The sequence below is a fragment of the Canis aureus genome, chromosome 1 (genome assembly GCF_053574225.1).
Source record: "Canis aureus isolate CA01 chromosome 1, VMU_Caureus_v.1.0, whole genome shotgun sequence".
NCBI lineage: Eukaryota > Metazoa > Chordata > Mammalia > Carnivora > Canidae > Canis > Canis aureus.
This window is the reverse complement of record NC_135611.1, coordinates 100,918,639-100,941,068: the sequence shown is the minus strand read 5'-3', so window position 1 is coordinate 100,941,068 and position 22,430 is coordinate 100,918,639. Positions and strand designations below refer to the sequence as shown.

At 43.1% G+C, this 22,430-nt stretch overlaps 1 long non-coding RNA gene and 2 pseudogenes across 1 annotated transcript; 2 read left to right on the top strand and 1 right to left on the bottom strand.

Moving 5' to 3' along the window:
- The first annotated feature begins 2,214 nt into the window (after positions 1 to 2,214).
- Positions 2,215 to 3,218, top strand: LOC144322514 (mitochondrial import inner membrane translocase subunit Tim23 pseudogene; annotated as a pseudogene).
- A 688-nt stretch (positions 3,219 to 3,906) lies between these two features.
- LOC144322538 (uncharacterized) lies at positions 3,907 to 13,340 on the bottom strand. The gene is made up of 2 exons (XR_013388167.1): positions 12,839 to 13,340; positions 3,907 to 4,184 (listed from the first exon to the last, which is right to left on the bottom strand). It is a non-coding gene; the product is annotated as an uncharacterized LOC144322538 (long non-coding RNA).
- Positions 13,341 to 19,077: 5,737 nt separating this feature from the next.
- On the top strand, positions 19,078 to 19,949 carry LOC144322509 (ribosome biogenesis protein NSA2 homolog pseudogene; annotated as a pseudogene).
- Positions 19,950 to 22,430: the final 2,481 nt, after the last annotated feature.

The following is a 22,430-nucleotide window of genomic DNA, read 5'->3' as shown; positions in this document are numbered from 1 at the left end:
CTGTGATGATACATCTTTCTGGAATGCCTGAAAGACAATATCCATGAATTTATTTTTGGTATTTTTCCTTTGTATTGGTCCAGTCCATTCATAGCAATACATGAATTTAGTAGCAGTTACAGGACCCAGCAGAGGAAAGAGTAAAATCCAGTGCATTTTGGGGACATCATTCTTAGCTCCACCCACTTCATAATACTGAGGCAAAGCCTACTGGCCCGGAAGCCACCTGAGACAGATTCTTCTGGCCCTCTGTGAAAATAAAGGACAAGTATATGTCCAACATCACTCAGAAAATATTTCCTTCCAAAGATGCCATTGTCTTAAGGAACTCCTTGGAGAGAAGCCCTAAGGAGTTGGCAAAAACAAATTGTTTAATCAAATCTCTTAACAGGTATCATTGGTATTCAGTCCCTTTGAATCTTTTTTTTTTTTTCCTTTGAATCTTTTAAAGTACCTTCATGTTGGCGGTATCTGGCTAGCTCAGTTGGAAGAACATGCAACTCTTCACCTTGGGGTCATGAGTTTGAGCCCCATGTTGGGTGTAGAATTACTCAAATAAAAACAAGAAAATAACTTTGTTGGACATCTTTTTTTTTTTTTTTTTAAGATTTTATTTATTCATTGAGAAAGAGAGAGAGCATAAGTGAGTGGCTGGGGCAGAAGGAGAGGGAGAAGCAGGCTCCCCACTGAGCAGGGAGCCCGACTTGGAGCTCAACGCTAGGACCCTGAGATCAGGACCTGAACCACAGGCAGATGCCCAAAAGACTGAGCCACCCAGGCCCCCGTAGGTTGGACACTTGGAAACAATTACACTTCACTCTTCCATCCAGTACATTTCCTGCTTCTACCACTTCTCATTCACTCCCTTTACAACTCTTTTTTTTTTTACAACTTAACTTTTTAAGAGTATTTTTCCCTGTTATCTCAATTCCTGTATAATTCTATTTACACCTTCATCTTCACAGATCAAATGTCATGAGCAAACTTCTAAGCAGAACAATCACATTTAAGATTTTGGTTAGGGATCCCTGGGTGGCGCAGCGGTTTAGCGCCTGCCTTTGGCCCAGGGCGCTATCCTGGAGACCCGGGATTGAATCCCACATCGGGCTCCCGGTGCATGGAGCCTGCTTCTCCCTCTGCCTGTGTCTCTGCCTCTCTCTCTCTCTCTCTCTCTCTCTCTCTGTGTGTGACTATCATAAATAAATAAAAATTTTTAAAAAATGTTAAAAAAAAAGATTTTGGTTAAAAACTCCTCTCACCAGATCTTGACACTCTTAATAACTTTATTTTAATTTTTAACTTACTTTTGCTGATTCTTCATTTTTCTCCCAAACGGTAGTAATGGAATTCCTGAGGGCTCCATTTTTAGTCATCTCTGTCTTCAAAATCTATACACATTTTATTGGTGATTTCAACCAATGTCATGGCACAAATACCACTATAAGCCAAAACCCTCCAAATTTCTTTTTTTTTTTTTTTTAACCCTCCAAATTTCTATTTCTGAATATGTGCAAAGGGAGCATTTTACCCCTTAAATAAAGCTTTGGGACAACAGGAGGTCATCTCCTTTCTGGGAAGAGATTATTTCATGTCAATGCCATGGCAGTGTTTTCGGGACTTGAGATGATCTGAGACACTTGTAAAATGATCACATTATTGAGAACTATTAGAAGTGATTAAGTCATTTATTGAGAGAGAAACTGCCAGGTTAGAACATATCTAAAATGCCTGGAGGGGCGCCTGGGTGGCTCAGTCAGTTAAGTGTCTGCCTTTAACTCAGGTCATGACCCCAGGGTCCTGGGACTGAGCCCTGCGTAGGGCTCTCTGCTTTTCCCTCTCCTTCTGCCTGCTGCTCCCCCTGCTTGTGCACTCTGTCAAAAAAATAAAATCTTTTAAAAATATATATTTTTAAAAATGAGCACGGACAAAGTAGCTATACTTTTATTCATTGCTTCAATAGGTACATATTAATCATGTAATGTGTGTATCAAACATTATTCTTGTATATGAGTAGTATCAGGAAGAAAAGTATCTGACAAAGAACCTGACTCTATTAAGCTGATGTTATCATCAGGAAAGACAAACTTCAGGAAAAACAAATCGTAAATACAATATGCAATATAGGGCTCCTGGAAGGTCACCATGCCTGCTGTTTTAGGGGAGCAAGGGCCAAGCAGATGAACCCGGCCTAAGGCAGTGGTGATAAGCAGACGGGCAGTTTGCTGCGACACCATGGAGAGCAGCCAGGGAAGCGGGAACAAAACCACCGGGGGCTTGGCTGGCTTCTTCGGAGCCGGCGGGGCAGGACTCTGGCACACGGATTTGGCCAGAGTCCCGCTGACTGGTATGAACCCTCTGTCTCCTTATTTAAATGTGGATCCACGATACCTGGTACAGGATACTGATGAGTTTATTTTACCCACTGGAGCTAATAAAACCTGGGGCAGATTTGAACTGGCCTTCTTTACCATGGGAGGATGTTGTATGGCAGGGGCTGCATTTGGAACAATGAACTGTCTACGGCTAGGATTGAAGGAAACCCAGAACATGTCCTGGTCCAAACCAAGAAATGTACAGATTTTGAACATGGTGACTAGGCAAGGGGCACTTTGGGCTAATACTCTGGGTTTTCTAGCTTTGCTTTATAGTGCATTTGGTGTCATCATTGAGAAAACACGAGGTGCAGAAGATGACCTTAACACAGTAGCAGCTGGAACCATGACAGGCATGTTGTATAAATGTACAGGTGGTCTACAAGGGGTAGCACGAGGTGGGCTAGCAGGACTAACGCTTACCAGCCTCTATGCACTATGTAACAACTGGGAGTACATGAAAGGCTCCTTACTCCAACAGTCACTCTGAAGATTTCGCCAGCTTATGAGTGGAGGACACTTTAGTAGTCATCCAGATCAATTTATATGTCAGTCTGGAGTTGCTCTTTCTTCCTACAATTAGTTTTAAAAATTGGAGATTCCAGTTTGCTGTGGTGAAGATCATGTAAGGTTCTATGCCTCCTTCTAGCCAGAGTGGAAGCCCAAACTCCTCTGGTAGCTGAGTAATGTGGTTCTTCCCTACCCTCTGAACTGGAAAACTACTTACAGGATTCAGGTCATGATTGTTGTCAGTACCGTATCACCACATTTATTTAATGATCTGAAACTGTAATGTTGCCTTGTATTTCCAATAAAGGGTGAAAATAGAAAAAAAAAAAACAACAATATGCAATATATTTTCAGTTGACAAGGGCATAGACAGGAATTCCATAGAGGGAATTCCATCTCTAGATTGTCTTCAGACTAGAGCTGAATATCCTCTATTCCATGGATCTCCAGATTGCCAGTTTCCCCCCAGATTTGGACTTTCTAGCCTCCACATTTTTGCAAGTCAATTCATTAAAAATCTCTCTCCCTTTCTTTCTTGTGTCTCTATTAAGCCAATATTATTGAAGGAAAAAAATATCAATTTTCTCTTTCCCTGTCTATATATTTGTTCTGTTATTCTGGAGAACCCTGATGAATAGTCTTTGAAAACTCTCTATGATCAGTACAAAACTGTACATCCCATGTACTTTCTTATTGGTTCTGGGGAGCAGGCTATACTTTATTTCATCAATAATTTCATGTCGGGATCCGTGGGTGGCGCAGCGGTTTAGCGCCTGCCTTTGGCCCAGGGCGCGATCCTGGAGACCCGGGATCGAATCCCACATCAGGCTCCCGGTGCATGGAGCCTGCTTCTCCCTCTGTCTATGTCTCTGCCTCTCTCTCTCTCTGTATGACTATCATAAATAAATAAAAATTAAAAAAAAATAATTTAATGTCTATAGCAAATTTCTGGGATCCGTACAAAGAGTTACTAAACCCAAGTTCACCTGCCAGTCACCTGAAAGACCATTACTCATGAAAGAAGTTTCGATTGGATAAGAATTTGAGTTTTATTTAGGAGGCTGGCAACCTGCAGAGAAAGTGGACTCTTGTCCCAAAGCCAATTCTGAGGTTTCTGCCTGGCCCAGGGGTTCTTTAGAGGGTTTTAAGGTAGTTATTAAGCAAAGGGAGTGCTGTGGCCTGCAACATTTCTTAGTTACAGGCAGACTTGATGGTGTCAGTTACAAATGTTATCTCAGTGCTCGAGAGTTGTGTGAAGAGTCCAATTCTTGGTTCATGATATGTAGGAGTATTCTGTTCACTCTGCAAAGGAAGGCAAGTTCTACAGATGAACAAATGGAGGTCAGTATAGTCATTTCTATGACCTAAAAGAAAACAGTATACTAAAAAAAACTGGTAGGCTTCAAACAGGCTTGCTGGCCTCTGTGGCCTGGGAAGTTCTGGCTCTTCACTCCTCAAGGTTAGTGGTCTGCAAATCTCAAATACATTAGTTCTGTTACAGATCAAGGACCTCAAGTCAGTAAGGAATGTGTGAACTTGAAGAAACTTAACCCTTAGGACCAGCTGAAGTGGTTGCAAATGTGCTTCTCGGGATGCCTGGGTGGCTCAGCAGTTGAGCGTCTGCCTTTGGCTCAGGTCATGGTCCCAGGTCCGGGGATCAAGACCACATCAGGCTCCCTGCAGGGAGAATGCTTCTCACTATCTGTGTCTCTGCCTCTCTGTGTCTCTCATGAATAAATAAAATCTTAAAAAAAAAAAAAAAAAAAAAACAAAACCCAAATGTGCTTCTCACTTAGAATAATAAACACTTCATTTGAGGGACATCTGCGTGGCTCATTCGGTTAAGTGTCCTACTCTTGATTTCAGCTCAGGTTATCTCAGGGTCTTGAAATCAAGACCCATGCCAGGCTCTATGCTTACCACAGAGTCTGCTTGAGATTCTCTTTTCCTCTCTCTCTGTCTCTCAAATAAATAAATCTTAAAAAAATAAATAAATACTTCATTTGATAAAATAATGAATGAGATTGCCAAACTTAGAAGGCAGGAATAATAAAGGTGTATAATGGTATTAAGGTCTAAGTGTTTCTCTGGTAGATATAAAAGTGCTTTGATGGTCCCTGAACATCAGCACCTGCTCCACATTTGTTAGGATTTCTAAAGCAATTGCCCCATTCTTTGAGCACTGACAACTTGGTCTGATCTGACCTCCAAAATTTAAACTACAAAGCTGTGAGGTAGGGATTCTCCCATCACTTCCACTGAAAATAAGAGGTGTCAGTTTAGTCCCTAAGTGTCCTTCCACAGAAACTGTATGATAAAGACCAGAGACGGGCAGCCCTGGGTGGCTCAGCGGTTTAGCGCCGCCTCCAGCCCCAGGTGTGATCCTGGAGTCCCGGGATGGAGTCAGGTTCCCTGCATGGGGCCTGCTTCTCCCTCTGCCTGTGTCTCTGCCGCCCTCTCTCTCTCTCTCTCTCTCATGAATAAATAAACAAAATTAAAAAAAAAAAAAAAGACAAGAGACAAGCTTGATTTTTTTCGCAAATGACTGCAGTTCTAAATGGGGGTGAGACACAACCACAACTAGTCCAAGAGTCAAAGATCTACTGTGATCTCCATTATTTACCCACATTTTGTGGTTCCGACTCCCATTTAAATGATATCTGATTATTTAAATTCATTTTGTAATTTCTTAGAATTCCTCTATAATTTTTTATTTGTATGTGTCAATTTCATACACATTTTATCAGTTTTCCTTATTTTCTTCAATATGTATAAAATAGTAGTTTGGAAAATTTTGAGATTTATTTGCATATACGTACAAGAGATGGTATTTCCTTTCTCCTATTCCATTCCTCATCCTCTAGAATGCAAGAGTTAAATTCTATCAATTGTTGAGCATGCCCCCAATGTATTTGTTAGCATACAGAATAACTAATCTGTAGTTTACATGTCTAATGGTCCCTGCGTCTAATTCCAATTAATAATGTTATTTAATAGGGGCAGCCCCGGTGGCGCAGTGGTTTAGTGCCGCCTGCAGCCCAGAGCGTGATCCTGGAGACCCTGCATCGAGTCCCACGTCAGGCCGTCTGCATGATGCCTGCTTCTCCCTCTGCCTGTGTCTCTGCCTCTCTCTCTCTCTGTCTCTATGAATAAATAAATAAAATCTTTAAAAAAAATAATGTTATTTAATAATTTATTGACTATTCTAAACAAGTAAAATACTATTATAGATTTGAAGTAAGTGAAGCTATGATGAATCCTAATTTGATTCTCTGAAATCATCTAAATTTTATTTTATTTTATTTTATTTTTTTGCTTTTTTTTTTTTTAATTTATTTATGATAGTTACAGAGAGAGAGAGAGAGAGAGAGGCAGAGACACAGGCAGAGGGAGAAGCAGGCTCCATGCACCGGGAGCCCGACGTGGGATTCGATCCCGGGTCTCCGGGATCACGCCCTGGGCCAAAGGCAGGCGCCAAACCGCTGCGCCACCCAGGGATCCCTGAAATCATCTAAATTTTAGATGGCTTAGGTGCTATTAACTTAAATGCGGTTATTAAAACTATGTTATTGTTTCTTTTAACATAACCATGAACAGATACCTCACCAAAGATGACATATGGATGGCAAACAAACATATGAAAGGAGTGAAGTTACCAAATCATGAAAAGGCATGGAGGAAACCTGAATGCATGTTACTAAGTCAAAGAAGCCAATCTAAAAAGAGCATATACTGTTATAATTGCAAGTATATGACATTCTGGAAAAGGGTGAACTATGGAGACAGTAAAAGGATGGGTGTTTCCTAGGGGCCAGCAGGGAGAGAGAGCTGAATTCAGGCAGAGCACTGATTTTGGGGACAGTGAAACTATGTATGATACTGTAATGGTAGATACATTTGTCAAAATCCACAGAATGCACAACACCAAGAATGAATCCCAATGTTAATTGTGGAATTTGAGTGAAAATGATGTATCAGTGCAGATTCATAGATTGTAACAAATATACCATTTTGATGTAGGATGTTGAGAGTAAGGGAGTCTGTGTTTAAGTGGAGGTGGGGGAGGGATATATGAGAAACCTCTGTAGTTTCCATGCAATTTTGCAGTGAACCTAAAACTGTCCTAAAAAAATAAAGTCTAATTTAAAAAAATAATAATATGGATTTGATGATCTTCTTAGCAATGTAAAAAATTGATCATAAATACAAAATAAGGGCGGCCCGGGTGGCTCAGTGGTTTAGTGCCACCTTCAGCCCAGGGCCTGATCCTGGAGACCCGGGATAGAGTCTCCCATTGGGCTCCCTACATGCAGCCTGCTTCTCCTCCCTCTGCCTGTGTCTCTGCCTCTCTCTGCGTCTCTCATGAATAAATAAGTAAAATCTTTTTAAAAATAATAAGCCAATGTTATTTTATTAATGCATATTATAAAATATGTATTTTAAAGATTTATTAAAATATATAATTTTATTATTATATATTTATATATTATAAAATATTTTTATTTATTAAAATAAATAAAATCTTTTTTTTTTTTTAAGATTTTATTTATTTATTCATGAGGGACACAGAGAGAGACAGAGGGAGAAGCAGGCTCCATGCAGGGAGCCCTATGTGGGACTCAATCCCAGGACTCCGGGATCAGGCCCTGGGCTGAAGGCAGACGTTCAACCGCTGAGCCACCCAGGCATCCCTAAATAAAATCTTTAAGAAATAATAAGCCAATTTTATTTTATTAATATGTATATTACAAAAATATTTTTAATTTAATATATAATATACATATTTTAAAGGCTTTATTTATTTATTCATGAGAGAGGCAGAGACACAGGCAGAGGGAGGAGAAGCAGGCTCCATGCAGGGAGCCTGATGCGGAACTCGATCTCGGGACTCGATCTCTGGAATCTGGCATCACGCCCTTAGCCAAAGGCAAACGCTCAAACACTGAGCCACCCAGGTGTCTCTAATTAATATATTTTTTAAGTAAGCTCTACACCCAACATGGGGTTAAATTCATGACCCTGAGATCAAGAGTCCTATGTTCCACCAACTGAGCCAGCCAGATGCCCCAAGCCAATTTCACTTTAAAATCTGCGTATTTCCCTCTAACTAGATTTCTCGGCCAATGGCAGCTTTTGAACAGAAATATTTTCTGGAATGATGTTGAATATTAACTTATCTTTATTTTCAGAGAAAGGGCAGATTTTTCTCAGCATTACCTGCTTTCTGTGTGGCTTTCAGAACCTTAGGCATTGCCACAATACTTTGCAGTGGATGGAGCTTAGAATGATGTTCCCAAAGTGTCATTGGCTTCTGCTGTTTCCTCTCCTGCACCCTGCATCTCCATTAAATAAATTTACTGCTATGAAAGCAAATGGCTCCAAAATAACAAACAAAAAACTAATGAAAAACATACAGTACTGTTCATCGGATATTCCAGAAATAGTATCTCACTGCATTTATGTATGTTGTCCTCCATTGACATTATATTTTCTGGCCTCAACTACCAAATGGCGCCAACTCCTTGTTCTGCTCATGCACAAGCACAAACCCAACACATTCATAGCCATGGCTATTTCCCCAGACCTTTCTGTGAAACCAAAGCCTCAAGCTCCATTACCATATTAATGGAACAAAAGCCAATCTCGGGCAGCCCAGGTGGCTTAGCGGTTTAGCGCCACCTTTAAGCCCAGAGCCTGATCCTGGAGACCGGGGATCGAGTCCCACATTGGGCTCCCTGCATGAAGCCTGCTTCTCCCTCTGCCTGCTTCTCCCTCTGCCTGTGTCTCTGCGCCTCTCTCTCTCTGTCTCTCATGAATAAATCAATAAAATCTTAAAAAAAAAAAAGCCAATCTCATCCTGATGAATATGTTGGTCTTTTACTTTCTTCCACTTATCTTTTTGAATAACCCTGGTTATGAACCTATAACATGGTCTGACAAACACCTCTACACTGTTCTCTTCAGGCTCCCCGACATTCATCCCTTCATGCTCTTTGACAGTGACACATGGGTCTCTCAGTTCTGCTTTACCTGCTGGGTAAGAAAAACAAATGTTCCAAGTAGTCTCTAGGCTCAAGTTCCCTCTAGAACATCCTACTATTTATTTAATCAACTTTATATATTTATCGACTCACATTTCATGTCAGTTAGTCTTCTAGGATAATTTGATTCAAAATTCAATAACAGTGATAGTAAATCTGTTTCATCTTGCTTATAGTGTAGACAACTATAAGCCACATCTTGAAAGGTCACACTGTCCTGCTATGATGATGACAGATAAAAATCACAGTCTACTTCCGAGGAGCCATAATTCCTTCCCCCACACATCTACCCAATGACCATCCATCTCCCAAGCCTCTCAGCTTAGAAATCATGCTGTGGTATCAACACTGTTTTTGTTTTCTCATGGTCCCATGGTCCCATTGAACACTGGGTTCAACCACCAGCAAGAAACAGGTGGACAGATACATATCTAAGCTGTGGGCCTGGCATATAGGGATCCATGACCTCCTGACAAGCAATTCTCCTGATACAGTCACTGTCATGTATCTATCAGTGCAGGGCCCTGGGACCATCTGACAATGCTCCCTCTCCAAGTATACATCATTCTTTAGACTGCATATCCCTCAATGTCCATATCCTACAGCTGACTGACCACGGCTGCCGCCACCTTACCCTCTTCCATATGCATCTGCCTGACCTACCCAGATGTTACTGCTTCCTCCTGACCCAACTCTTAGATTATAGTGATGGCCAAACACATGACACCTAAGACTAGAAAGATAAGCCTGACAGTAGTTTATTTATCACATAAATTCACACCTCCAAGAATAGGATATTGCTCACCATAAAGGCCCACAAGGGAGCTGGATTCTGAAAAAGAGTGAACAAACTGGGGATGTGAGATGCTCTCCTTGAAGAATGAAAAGGTTGGGAGTGCTCTGAATCCCTCAGGAAGATGTGACTGGTTTTTTTGAATAAGTCTGTTTGCTGGTGGGGGACTGGAACCTGCTACAAAGAGATGACCAGGAACAGCACCATGTTCCCTTTTTGAAAAAGGTCATGAGGCTAGGAAATGTTACCCATGAAGCAGTGCAGGGAGATGGCACTCAGGCCATCTGAGAGCATTTGGTATCACCAAACATCAAGGAAGCACATCATATAGGGTTTAGGTCTTATGCCACAATTTGCTAGATAGCATCCACAGTATACTTGGCAAATTCAAAGAGGATCCCATGGGTCCCAAATCATTTTATGAAGGCCTCACTCTGTGGCTTTGATCCTTGCCTTAGATTTAGATACACAGAACTATGTATGGATCTCAGATATGCATAGTTCAATTCTATTTTCTTAATGCATTTGCTGTCACCTCAGCAAATAAAAATTATCTCTGCCCCCAACCATCATTCCAAGACCACTCCCATTAATTGCCCATTGGAGGCCTAGTGATTCTCAGAGGTGATTCTATTTTTTCTCTGACCAGGCTGAAACACTTCATGTCCCACCAAAGTCCCCACAATATCATGCTAAGTCTAAAGAGTGGCTAAGAAGTACCAGCTCTGTCCTAAATGTCATCTTTTGTCCATTACCCCTTGTCTCTGCATCCATCGCAAAGCTACTCTCCCCCTGGAAGCTTTGGCCACCTACCAGACTTTCCTGTCTGATACACCAAAACTTCATGTCCACTTACCTACATTTGTGAAGCCCCATACCCAGGGCTCCAAGGTAACCCAGGTAACAAAGCAAGAGATCCAGGCCTGGGCCCCCACTCTCTACACCTGGCTCTTGAAGAGCTTTGCCACAACAACCTCAAATTTGCCTCAATGCTTACTCATATTGGTCCACACTGTAGTTACCACATTTTGGGTGTGTCTAACCTGAATCCCTCCCCAGACTTCCCACCCTGTATATTAGTTGTTCATCTGATGCCTCTGATCAGTGATTTTTGAAACACCTCAGACGCTTAAAATGGTCAAAACAAAGCTCCTGATATCCTCAGTGAATACTGACTTGCCCATTTGAATTTTCCACCAGCTAGATCCCAAGACCTAACTTTACTTCTCACCTGCTTCTAACCATCAAACTTTGTCCCACATTTTTCCTTAGTCTTCTCTTAGCTGATGTCCTATCTCAGGCAAAAGACCCAAGGGGCATAACATCCCAGGATGGAAACCAAACTACCTCTCAAGTAATAACAACTGCCTGGACTAAAGAGTTCTGGCCTCTCTGGTGGCTCAGACCACCCAGACCAATTTGAGCTTAACTCCGGACTCATGCCTGTGCAGATGGGCTAGAGAGTGATCAGCAGTTAACTTTACTTCATTACAATGCTATATATAAATCATGCTCAGAGGTGGAGACAATTGCAAATGAAACAACGTATGAAGAGGCATGTTCTGACAACTATGCTTGAGCACCTAACTCCTTGTAATTCATTACCTCTACATGCTTGGATGTCACTCTTCCTCTGCCCTAGGTCCTTAAAACTTTCCCTATTTTTGGAGAGCCAATCTGACACCTTTGTTGTGACTAAGTCTCCATTCTGTTGCAGCTGTTGCCCCAATAAAGCCTTGTCTGTTTTTAAATTGTAGGTCCAGCCTCGTTTCTACTGTCACTGTGTCCAAGGACCGGAGTCCAGTACACACACAATGATGCAACTTCCATTCCTACAGCTACTTAAGACCAAAAGCTCTGAGATCATCCCTGATTATCTCTGTCCTTCCCTCACTGTCCATATCAGAAAGTCTAGCTGCCCCTTTTTTTATTTTTTAAAAGATATTATTTACTTATTCATGAGAGACAGAGAGTTAGAGGCGAGACATAGGCCGAGGGAGGAGAAGCAGGCTCCATGCAGGGAGCCCAATGCAGGACTCGATCCCAGGACCCCAGGATCATGTCCTGAGCCGATGGCTGCCCCTTTTAAAAACAGCCAGAATACAACCATTTCCTAAGCAACAACCCTGGTCCATTAACTCTCACCTGGACTATAGCAGTAGCCTGCACAATGATTGTTCTTACTCTCTCAAGCCCATAGTCTGTTTTCCACTGTAAAGCCAGATGAAGCCTTTTAAGACTCTGGTAACATCACCTCCTTCCTGTGACTGAAAACTCTTATTACTTCTAGATTACACACCTAACATCTCAGGCAGTCGCTCTTGACAGGACTCCTATCCATTTGCTATTTATTCCTACCTGAAAGAAAGGAGATCTGTGGCTTTTGAACATACGATGGTTACTAGAAAAGGGAATGCCCGCATATAACAGCTGACAGACTTAGGACCCTGGGCTTAGGGATTCTCCATGCCCACCAGACTCAAGGAGGGAGGAATGGGACTAAAAACCCCAGGACACCACAATCCAGAGAACATGAGGGCGAGAGGTTGGGGCCAGTGAGGGACTGGGGCATTATCCACTTCCTTCTATAAGTTCCAAGCACTTCTCCAGCCACGAGAACGTTTGTTGAGGCAGGCCTTTAAGAAATGTGTCCATGGTGGGATTCCACAGACTCACTGTATCTCTGCCTGACTCTGATCAGCCAGCTTATCGCAGGCTGGTTTCTACTCTCTGTGCCTAAGTACTTAATTTTGCCTTTTATCAGTAGTGTGACTTTGAACAAAGACTAACCTTCCCAGGGCCTCAATGTCCTCATCACTCCTCACCCCTCACAGAGATCCTGTCCCTCCTTTGGCCAAAACTCCTGGCGTTCAGAGTCCTCACCGGAAGGTACCGCACATCTCGGGCCGCCAGTCGCGGCGTGACCTCGCCTCACGCTCCTCCGCAGCCGGCTCCCTCACGCCAGGGCGCCCGCGCTCACACGCGGGGTCCCCGCACACCGGCGCCTCCCTGTCCCGGACACCCGGGCCGGAGCCGCAGGGACGCGAGCAGGCGCCCCGCGCTCGGGCCTTGAGGATCTGGGTTGGGGGCAGGGTGGGAGGGTCCGGGGGACCAGCGTTTACCTGCGCCTGGGCCCTGGGCGCGACTGCCCCCATCGGACTCGGGGGGCGGAGTGAAGTGATGACAGCTGAGCGACCCGGTCAGTCCCGGGCACCAAGGTTTCCAGGCCGGCGTAGCAGGCAGTGAATGTGCCCGACACTAGACCCACCTCCTTACAGTGGGGACAAAGCCTCCTTTAGCCTCCGACCTCGCCCTCCGCAACCTCCCACGCGGTGAAGAAATCAGCAAGAAGCCAGCCGGACGCCGGAAGCCCCACCCTCACCCTTTCGGGAATGGGAAACCTCTTTTCTAAGCCTTCATTGGCTCAGCGACGCTGCCTTCAACGCAGGGCGTTCTGGGAAATGTAGTTCCCATATATTCCCAAGGTCTAAGTAAGAGGGTTCCCCATCTGGCCCCAGGAGAAAAGGCCAACATTTACTGAGAGGGGCTTTGGGAAATGGAAGGCCATTGCTCAAAGGTTAAGGATTGGCTGCCGTTCTTTAAAGGGGCCATATGCAGATATCTGGAGACTCATCACCTAGGCGTCCAGGCCATGAATGACAATGACAAATCTCTACCAGGAGGCCCTGTGCAGCAATGCAAATTTGCCCAAAATAGTGCGTTTTCTTTTCTTTCTTTCTTTCTTTCTTTCTTTCTTTCTTTCTTTCTTTCTTTCTTTCTTTCTTTCTTTCTTTCTTTCTTTCTTTTCTTTCTTTCTTTCTCTTTCTTTCTTTTTTTTCTTTTCTTTTTTCTTTCTTTTCTTTCTTTTCTTTTCTTTTCTTTCTTTCTTTCTCTTTTCTTTCTCTTTTCTTTCTTTCTTTCTCCTTTCTTTCTTTCTTCTTTCTTTCTTTCTTTCTTTCTTTCTTTCTTTCTTTCTTTCTTTCTCTATTGATTTTTTATTTATTCATGAGAGACACAGGGAGAAGCAGAGACATAGAGGGAGAAGCAGGCTTCCTGCGGGGAGCCCAATGCGGGACTTGATCCCAGGACCCTGGGATCAAGCCCTGATCTGAAGGCAGATGCTCAACCACTGAGCTGCCCAGGCGTCCGGAGGTGCCATTTTCTGCCATACTGACAAAAAATTATAATGCGTGCAGGGCCCAAACCTATTATAAAGCACTGCATAGTGACTAGAACCCCCCAAATTTAGAGAGGATTTAAATGATAAGGGCTTTCAGGGATCCCTGGGTGGCTCAGCGGTTTAGCGCCTGCCTTTGGCCCAGGGCCCATGATCCTGGAGTCCCGGGATGGAGTCCCGCCTCGGGCTCCCTACATAGAGCCTGCTTCTCCCTCTACCTGTGTCTCTGCTCCTCTCTCCCTTTCTCTCTAATGAATAAATAAAATCTTTTAAAAAAATAAATGATAAGGACTTTCTTTCTGTACAAACCAAAGTGTGGTAGGCTATTCTCAGGTTGGAGACTTGGGAACTGGAAAAATGCACTACAGGTATATCATGTGAGACAAACATGCCTGAAAAAGATAGTTTTGAGTGAGCTGCCAGTAAAATTCATTTGGTTTCTTGGCCAAAACTGGGTGAGGTCCTTGCCAACTAGTCAGAGGGAAGGGAACATGGACCTTCTAAGGGATCATGTTATTCCTACTTTGCTCCAATACAAGACAGATGTCAGTTTCCCTGAGTGCACTGTGGTGGTGACTGACACTGTGGGGACCTGCCAGGTGGCAGAGATGAAGTAGGTCTGGCTGCAGACACTGGAAGTGACATTAATATGCAAAAAGCCCTGGGCAAGTTAGAAAGTGCAACATAGCCATACATGCTTCCTACATAAATGAAATTTATGGGGAATTTTCCCTTTATGGAGGTTTAGATGTATGAGATTCAAACAGGCAGATGACTACCCACAGAGGCTTTTTTTTTTTAAGATTTTATTTATTTATTCATGAGAATAGACACAGAGAGAAAAAGAGAGAGGCAGAGATAGGCAGAGGGAGAAGCAGGCTCCATGCACGTCATCGGGGGAGACAGGACCTATGCAGGAAACCTGAACCATAATTTACCCAGACCCCATATAAGGGCATGGGCAGTTATTGCCCAGGCCGATTTCACCAGTAATATGCCTAATACCTATCATCCCATACAGGCTCACAACCCCTTACCCCTCCCTAAAAAAGCCCGCTTGCAGTCCCCTGCCCAAGACTTCCTCTGCTCTCTCCCTTCCTGGTGGACCGCAGAACCTTGCCCAAGAGCGTGTCCCATTAAAAGCCTGTTTAGACCAACTTTTGCCTGGCCTATTTCATTTCACTACGGATCGGATTAAAACTGACATAGTATGTGTTGATGTTACTGGAGGAATGCATCTACACTGATTTGTTGAATTAGAATCAATTGAATTACTCAACTGAAATGTAACCAGGGGATGCTTTTCAAGAAATGGGAGTGGGTTTCTGGTTGCAGAAGACTGCTGTGTATTACTGGACCCATAAGGTCACAGAATGGTAGTGGCCTCACCAGGAGAACACAAGGACAGGGTGTGGCACAGGGAAGCAAGGCAAATGTACAACTTCTTCCACCTGCTGGTGACATTTAAGGCTATGCAGAGGTCAGGCAGCCGGGTGGCTCAGCGGTTTAGCGCCGCGTATGGCCCAGGGAGTGATCCTGGAGACCCGGAATCGAGTCCCACATCGGGCTCCCTGCATGGAGCCTGCTTGTGTCTCAGCCTCTCTCTCTGTCTCTCTCTCTGTGTTGCTCATGAATAAATAAATAAAATCTTTAAAAAAAACATATTAAAAAAAAAAGAAACAATGTCTGTGGTGCCAATGTGAGAAGGACAGAGCACCCTTTGGGGAAAGTAAGGCTGGGGAGGGGGGCGATATGAAGCCTAGATCAAGGCACTGGGGATGGTATGAGTACCTTGCCCTTTCAGGATATAAGTGCAAAGTTCTTCAGATTCATATTGTGGTACAGGCATCTCTGAACCTCATCCAGGAAACCCGTTCCTCCCACAAATATACAAGCATGGCCTCAAATTTCATAGCACCTGTCATGATAGGGACAGATGAAATCAGGAGTAGCCTCTCTGACGTCCCACAATACAATACAAACTCATCTTCTTGGGACACCTCAGTGATTGGGCGCATCTGCCTTCAGCCCAGGATGTGATCCTGGAATCCCGGGATTGAGTCCCGCATAGGGCTCCCTGCATGAAGCCTGCTTCTCCCTTAGCCTATGTCTCTGCCTCTCTTTTGGTGTCTCTTATGAATAAATAAATAAAAATCTTAAAAAAAAAAATCATCTTCTTCCAGAGATCCACATCTCAGAGGAAATACCAGTCCTTGGTCCCATTGATGCCAGTGCTCTCCTAATGGTTACACTGAGGGACACCTGGGTGGCTCAGCGGTTGGGCACGTCTGCTTTCAGCTCAGGGTGTGATCCCAGAGTCCCAGGATTGAGTCCCATATCAGGCTCCTTGGATTGAGTCTGCTTCTCCTGTCTCTGCCTCTCTGTGTGTCTCTCATGAATAAGTAAATAAAATCTTAAAAAAAAAAAAATGGTTACACTGATATTCAGCTCAGACCTCACAACAACAGGCAGGTTGGCAGATGCTACCTAAGCACTGGACCTGGCCTTCAGGGCCTAAACCCTACTGCCAGTCATAACCTTGGGGCCCCCAAGATCATGACTCCCAGATACAACCAAACCTGGCTTCACAACTCTACCTTCAGTCCCCAACAGCAAGGCCCTGGAGCATCAGATAACACTTCCTTTCTATAGGCACATCATTCTATGGACCATACATCTCACATCTCTGGGCACCACAGTCCCATTTTAACAGTCACCATCATCTCCCCCTGCCCCACTCATCAGGGAGAGCTGGACTCACTCAAGTACTCGGCACAAGGCATCCGCAGTGCTTGACCAATTCAAACATGATCCAGCACAATCCCAGACCTCTGATGGATCCCATGGCCCGGGAAAGCCCTGAATGCTGTTTTGAAGGCCTCATAGCCTTCCTCTGAACCTTTCTGCAATATTAACTACCCAGACCTACATGTGAGTTTTAAGATACCCATTCCCTCTTTATTTCTGTGCTGCACTTGCCCTCCCCTCAGCAGCCATTATCCACGTTCTCTAAGAAGTTTTCATTAAAATCCCAGCACTGGGATCCCTGGGTGGCGCAGCAGTTTAGCGCCTGCCTTTGGCCCAGGGCGCGATCCTGGAGACCCGGGATCGAATTCCACGTCGGGCATCCCGGTGCATGGAGCCTGCTTCTCCTTCTGCCTGTGTCTCTGCCTCTCTCTCTCTCTCTTTGTGTGACTATCATAAATAAATAAAAATTTAAAAAATAAAATAAACTCCCAGCACCGCTGACCTTCCTGCCAAGTAGAGTGATCTCACAGAGGACAACCTTGGCTCCAGACCCTATCTACCAGCAAGACTGAAACACCCCAGGCCCCACCAAATCTCACCACAAAATTCTAATTTTGTACAGCTGTGAATAAGCAGGAGCCTGGCCTCAGCGTCCTCTTGTCTTAATGACTCCCATGCCTCCATAGCCATCTCATGTCCACTCATTCCATGGAAGCCTTGGCCACCTGCCAAACAAGCCTTTTATCTTTGTGTGCCCACCACCCTCAGTCATGTGCCTGAGCAACAGACTCAGTCCTCTTTACCATTTTCCTAACCTATTAAGAGCATCAACAGCATAACATGAATTTCCCCTCCTTCATGTGATAAAAAAGATCCACCCTGGTCCACACCAGAGCCATTTTTTTTAAGATTTTATTTATTTATTCATGAGAGACAGAGAGAATGAGAGGCAGAGACACAGGCAAAGGGAGAAGCAGGCTCCCCACAAGGAGTCCAATGTGGGACTGGATCCCGGGACTCCGGGATCATACCCTTAGCCAAAGGCAGATGCTCAACTGCTGAGACACCCAGGTGTCCCCAGAGCCACCACTTTTGAACACCTCTCTCCTGAACTGCTCCCCAGATTTCCAGTCCTGTGTGCCCAGCTATTTGATGACTTCAATCACCATTCTCTGAAACACAGATTCTTACCAGGCCAAACAAAACTCCTGAAAGTCCCAAAGAAAACTAACCATTCACCAACTTCACCATCCAGGTTGACAGAGCTTCCATTGCTTCAGATGCTGGAACCAAAACACCTGGGGTACTTTCTGACTCCTCCTTTCTCTCTCTCACCTACAACATCCAAGTCTACTTGGCCCCCTCCCCCTTTTTTAAAGATTTTATTTATCCATTCATAAGTAACACAGAGACAGAGAAACATAGGCAGAGGGAGAAGCAGGCTTCATGCAGGGAGCCCGATGAGGGGCTCGATCCCAGGACCACGCCCTGAGCTGGAGGCAGATGCTTAACCACTGAGCCAGCCACCCAGGTATCCCTACTAGGCCCTTCTTTAAAAATGGACCCAGAATCCAATCGCTTCCCTCACTTCTACAGCCACCATCTTGCTCAATAACCAGTTTACCTGGACTATTGCAGGAACGTCCTTCTCGGCCCCTACTTCCTCTCTTAACCCCATCATCTGCTCTCTACTGTGCAGGGTGTCACTCAGACCCTGTTGCTCTACCAAAACCAGAACCTACATTTGAGGAAAAGAAAAGTGATTCTGAGAGTTTCATAAACCAATCCTTCAAGTGGGGCTTTGTTTACATTTAGATAAAGTGGGATTTTGTTTTGTTTTTAAAGATTTTATTTATTTATTCATGAGAGACACAGAGAGAGAGAAAGAGAGAGAGAGAGAGGGAGAGGCAGAGACACAGGCAAAGGGAGAAGCAGGCTCCATGCAGGGTGCCCGAGTGAAACTCGATCCCCAGTCTCCAGGATCACACCCTGGGCTGAAGGCGGGGCTAAACCACCGAGCCACTTGGGCTGCCCCCACCTTTAGTATTTTTTTAAATTAATTAATTAATTTATTTATTTATTCATGAGAGAGAGAGAGAGAGAGAGAGAGAGAGAGAGAGGCAGAAACACAGGCAGAGGGAGAAGCAGGCTCCATGCAGGGAGCCCGACGCGGGACTCATCCAGGGTCTCCAGGATCAGGCCCCCGGCCGAAGGCGGCGCTAAACCGCTGAGCCACCCGGGTGCCCCACCTTTAGTATTTTAAATCGAAGTTTATTGGTGGAAAATGCAATAGTCAATAAAATAAATTTATTTCAATTGAATTTTATAAAGAAACCCAATCATTTCACCTATGTAAATAAACACTCAGTGACCCATCATGTCTCCTCTGTAAAGTTTCTCATCTTTGGCATATCTATCAAAACCTAAGAGGGGCTCGCGGGCCGGGAGCCCGAAGCTAGAGAGCCTCTTGGCGCCGGGCGGCTGCTCGCGGCGGCCCGGCGGCCGTCACCATGCCACAAAATGAATATATTGAGTTACACCGGAAGCGCTATGGCTATCGTTTGGATTACCATGAGAAAAAGAGAAAGAAAGAAGGTCGAGAGGCTCATGAACGTTAAAAAAAAGCAAAAAAGATGATTGGTCTGAAAGCTAAGCTCTACCATAAACAGCGCCATGCTGAGAAAATACAAATGAAAAAGACTATCAAGATGCATGAAAAGAGAAACACCAAACAAAAGAATGATGAAAAGACTCCACAGGGAGCAGTACCTGCATATCTACTGGAGAGGGAGGGGCAGTCCCGAAATAAAGTACTTTCCAATATGATTAAACAAAAGTGAAAAGAGAAAGCAGGAAAGTGGGAAGTTCCTTTACCCAAAGTTCGTGCTCAGGGAGAAACAGAAGTATTAAAAGTCATTCGAACAGGAAAGAGAAAAAAGAAAGCATGGAAGAGGATGGTCACTAAAGTCTGCTTTGTTGGAGATGGCTTTACTAGAAAACCACCTAAATACGAAAGATTCATTAGGCCAATGGGCTTACGTTTCAAAAAGGCCCATGTAACACATCCTGAATTGAAAGCCACCTTTTGCCTGCCAATACTCGATGTAAAAAAGAATCCCTCATCCCCACTATATACAACTTTGGGTGTTATTACCAAAGGTACTGTCATTGAAGTGAACGTGAGTGAGTTGGGCCTTGTGACACAAGGAGGCAAAGTTATTTGGGGAAAACATGCCCAGGTTACCAACAATCCTGAAAATGATGGATGCATAAATGCAGTCCTGCTGGTTTAACAGCAGTTTGACAAGTAATCCCTTATAATTACTGAAGACTACACACCTGTCAGGAAGACCATCATTGTTGTGGTTCTGGATGCTACCAAACAGCCTTACATATCTACAGTCATCAAGACATTTATTCTACTGTAAAAAAAGTTGAAATAGACATTTATTAAAATAAAAAAAAAAACCTAAGAGGGAAATGATCACCACTTTCTCTGCTTTATCTCTCTCTCTCTCTCTCTGTCTCTCTCTCTCTCTCTCACACACACACACACATTTTTAAACTCCTTTCAGTTTTGTGAAGTCTTTAGAAGCCTCTACAATCTGGATATTCCTATTGCTTTTCTTTCCATTTGAAAGGACCTTCACTTAGTATGCTTAGAAAATGCAAATAAATCTTTCCATCATTAAAGTGACCTGGGTGGCTCAGTCAGTGTTCATCTCTTGATTTCAACTCAGATCATGATCTCAGGGTCCCCAGATAAGAGCCCAGCATCTTGAGCTCCATGCTCAGCAGGGAGTCTGCTTGAGATTCCCTCTCTCTCCCTAAACTATCTCTCTCCCTCTCCCTAAAATAAATAAACCATTTTTTTTAAAAAGTAAAAGAGAGGTGCCTGAGTGACTCGGTTAAATGTTTGCCTTTAGCTCAGGTCATGATCCTGGAATTCTGGGATCCAGCACCACATGGGGCTCCCTGCTTCTCCCTCTCTCCCAGCTCATGCTAGCTCTCTCTTTCTCTTTCTCTTGCTTACTCACTCTCTCAAATAAATAAAATAAAATAAAATAAAATAAAATAAAATAAAATAAAATAAAATAAAATAAGTAAAAGAGAAATAAAGACTTTCTCAGACAAAAATCGAGGGAATTTGTTGCCAGGAGACCTGACTTGCAAGAAATGTTACAAAATGCTCTTATTTTTTAAAAAAGAATATTAGTCATTCCTATGTTTCCACAATAGAAACCCAATTTCTAAATTTAAAACATTATTCACTATTTGTTTAAGAATCACATTTAGACGATATGGCTTTTGACATATAAAAGTTCTGTGGGAAAAACTAAGATCTTTTAATTTTGCTTTAACATCAAAATAAACAGAGCAGCTGTGTCTCTCATGAATAAATAAATAAATAAATAAATAACCTTTAAAAAAAAAAGGGCATCCTCTTGTGGGAGGGGAGGTTGGTGAGGGGATGGAGTAACTGGGTGATGGGCATTAAGGAGGACATTTGATAGAATGAGCACTGTATATTATATGCAACTGATGAATCACTAAATTCTACTTCTGAAACTAATAATACAGTATATATTAATTAAATTTTATTTACAATAAATAAAAATAAAGAGCATCCTTTATTATTATTAGAGCGGTATAGAGTTATTAGAGCAGTTATAACTAGCAGCATATGAAAAATTTCCAGAAATATGACCACAATGTTGAAATCCACCATTTTTAAGATTAACATATCTCTAGCAAAGACAAGGCAAAAGTATAACCATACGGAATTTCTTGGCAATCACAAATTTACCTTTTAATCTGTGGAGATTATACAATTGACTACTTGCTGAATAAATAGGCAATTAGTAAATGGAAAAAAAGAGTTAATATTTATGGATTTAGAAAATATACAAATGCTAAGGTAAAATGAGTAATTTATAGATGTTTCTGTGTAGATATAGTATTGTATTTGAAAATATGGGGAAAAAAGTGCTTTGAGAAAATGCGTATAAATGTACAGAACCACATGGTGTCTGAGTAGCGCAGTAGGTTAAGCATCTGTCTTCAGCTCAGGTCATGATCTCACGGTCCTGGGACTGAGCCCCATGTTGGGCTCCCTGCTCCGTGGAAAGTCCGATGCTCCCTCTCCCTCTGCCCTTCCTCCTGCTTGTGCTCTCTCTCTCTCTCGTGCTCTCTCAAATAAACAAAATCTTTAAAAAAAAATGACAGATCTACAGAATTAAATAAATATGGAATAAATATTTCAAGAAAGTAACTTAAGACAAGGTCTAAAGAAATGCACAGGGAAACAACTATCTTGCATAAAATGCTTCAATATTTAAATAATTTGACTGGAGAGCCTGGGTGGCTCAGTCAATTAAGTGTCTGACTCTTGATCTCAGCAAGTCTTGATCTCAGTCTTGAGTTCAAACCCTACACTGGGCTCTACACTGGGTGTGAAGCCTACCTTAAATAAACAAATAATTTTATCAGTTAAATAGAATTCTGTAAAAACAATGTAATTTGTAAGTAAGTGCAACACCATCAAATATCCTGTACTGGTAACAGTAGAAAGAGGAAGAGGAGAGGAAGGGAGGGGAGAGAGGAAGGAAAGAAAGCTCAGAGAACACTAAGCAAGATCAATGCCCAAAAAATCTAAATGTCAGCGTATTATTTTCAGTTTACAGAAAATCAAAGATAAAGAAAAAAGTCCTGAAAGAAAAAAATACCTTACCTATAGAGGAATATAGGTAGGAATTAAATTTCCCTTTTCAGAAATCATGAATCTGAGT